Below are 2,913 nucleotides of genomic sequence, written 5' to 3' on the forward strand. Positions count from 1 at the left end.
GTGTCTTTTTCAAGTACAGCTTTTTCCAAAGTCTGAACTTGAATCTTCAGCTCCTGGTTTGCGTTGAGCAGTGTCTGTGTCTCTGTAGACATCATTTTTACTTCATTCAAGATGTCTTGAAGCTTCCGGGTTTCTACAGCTAAAGTCTGCTGTGTHATCTCATTAAAAGAAGACGCCGGGCTACTCTGACTCATTGTTAGTCTTTCTCTAGATAAATCCAAAAACTGCTCAATATGTGTCTCTTAYCTTGTAGAACTTTCGCACTAACTCTCTTGTTAGGTGACAATCCTTTTACTTGCTTTCCCACTTCTATGATCCTTTGTGATGTCATCAATTCTCTTTGTGACATCAATTTGCATGATGTCAAAAATTGATGTCACTACCTCAGCAGAACAACTAGAAAACTACTGAAGTTTGTATTAAAACAAACTTTACAGCAGTTATTCAGTTATTCCAAGCAGACCAACGGTCAGGAAAAACACAGGGAGGAGGACAATGTATGTAATTAAGTGAAGGTTGGTGTACCAACTGTGGACTGGTTAAAAGCTGTCAACCATACTATCTGCCTCCGGAGTTTACTGCAGTGTTTGTCACCATTGTTTACACTCTGCCGGGTGCTAACGGCAACGAAGCATCAAAGGGGCTGTATGACACCATTAGCTCACTGCAGATGAAGCACTTGGAGGCATTTTACGTGGTTGCAGGGGACTTTAACCATGTGAAACTGATGGACACTCTACTCAGTTTTACCGGCATGTCATCCTTCTTACACTCTGTATTGTGTTTACACCAACATTCACGGTGCGTACAGAGCTCTTCCTCGCGCCCATCTTGGCCTCTCCGACCACTTGTCCATCCTGCTGGCGCCAGCATATCGTCCGCTGATGACACGGATTAGGTCAAGGAAGAAGACAGTACTGTGTGGCCCAGGGATGCAGACTGTGCGCTCCAGGACTGTTTTCAGTCCACAGATTGGCAGGTCTTCAGAGAGGTGGCTCCTTATGAGCAGGGGTGAAAGTAGTTTTAAATTCTTGGGGGTACTATGACAATAAATAAATAAATAAATAAGTGTGTGTGCTTCTTTTCTTTATGTGCTTTGGAGTTTCTGTCCTGATGAATTTTGAGATGCCATGAGACCTAAATTCTGAACATCATGGCAAGGAGTGATCCTAGTTTTCCATGTCTGGCATGTAACCATTTATTTTAGCTAAACTAAAATAACTAAAATCTCCAGCATGGGGAAGTGGAATGAGCTCGACTTTTCTCTACACTTTTAAATCGGTTCTATTGATCCTCTGACCGACAGAGGGATAATCAGTAGCCCAGCGTCATGACCTGTTTGTTCTGAAGATCCTGCAGCTTCCACTTCTCTTCCTAACATGGTGCCTCCTCATCCTGACTCTCATGCTGATAGGAGGAACCACAGAGCTCTGTTAGGTTAAAGCTCATCTTCTGAAGTTGGGATGTTTTTCCTCCAACAGGTTCCAGAGGAATCACCTCAAACCAGATGTTGGACTGGATTTTATTTCACTGTCATTTGAGTGGAGTGGAGATATAAAGATTGAAAAAGGTTATCATTAAGTCTCATCAACATCAATATTTCCACTACATAAGAGGCAAAAAAAATTGTTTGATAAAGGAAAAGCCTCTCAGACTCTGCGCCCGACAGCACCAAACTATTTTTTTTATATTAGACAATTTTATTTCACATAATTATCGCGGTAGAAGCCATTTGTTTGTTAAATACTTAATGAAACATATTTACCGTGTTTGATGTTTGTTGTGAATGACTATACTCGCAGACTAACGAGATAATTAGTCCAAGTTTGTCGTTGATTGAACGTTCAGAAACTACAGCGGCTGTGATGCACTAAGGCAAAGGTAAACAAAGGTAAAACAACCCGAACAGATGATCAACTCTAAACCACTTGCACATTTTTACTCTTTGTCTCTGTGTGATTGCCATGGCAACCTTCTGCACTCCACGAGCCGACCAGAGATTACGTTAAAAACATAACATTCAGTCCGTTACAATATCATGTTTTCAGGCTTCATATTTATTTTGCAATCATTAATAAGCCTCCCCTGAAAACAGCTGTAGTTGAGTCACCTAGTTAATTTTAAACTCCTGCTCTGCTCGTTATTTTGGTAATGGAACCGAAAAGCACAGAATTGCGCAACACCTTGTTAAAACAATAATCAATGAGATTATTATTGTTGTGTCATTAATTTGAACACGTTTTGTAGATTTTTTTGTTGTTTTTCTTTAATAAAATTACGAACGTTTTGATAAGGAGCCAGAGAAGGACGTGCGGGTCTCAGCGTCCTGGCAATGTTCAGTTTCTCACCTACCGTCGAGATCGACTAAAAACCTCCCACGATCGATGTATTGCACCCCTGCTCTAGCAAAGCACGAACAGTTCAGAAACAWTATGAAATGGGAAAAAGTTATTTATTAACTGATTAAGTCTGTTTTAGATTGTTCTTGAAAAACTAATCAGTCACGGCTGATTTGTGGGTGCACTAGTGGCTGCACAGTGAACCCATTGATTTTTTACAGCTGACTGCAGCTCCTCTCTCATGCAGGTACTACGTACCCCCGCTAAATCTTTTAGGGGTACACAGTACCCTACCGTACCCCCCTACTTTCACCCATGCTTATGAGGTTCAAAAGGTAAAAACAACAAAATGTCAACAAAAGACCCCCAAAAGGTTTATTTTATTTTGCTTAGGATCTGATTTCTTGTTGTTCTAATCAACTGTGTTTGGAACCAAATGCATCTTTTTCAATATTGGCAGACTGTTACCATGGTCACCAAAATTTGAGCTTCAGGAAAACGTCCCTGGAGAGTCCTAGCGGACCCAAGTGGGCAGATATAGATTGAGAAATTTACGTCACACAGACTACAATGG

Source organism: Poecilia reticulata, linkage group LG2 (assembly GCF_000633615.1).
Source record: "Poecilia reticulata strain Guanapo linkage group LG2, Guppy_female_1.0+MT, whole genome shotgun sequence".
Taxonomy (NCBI): Eukaryota; Metazoa; Chordata; class Actinopteri; order Cyprinodontiformes; family Poeciliidae; genus Poecilia; species Poecilia reticulata.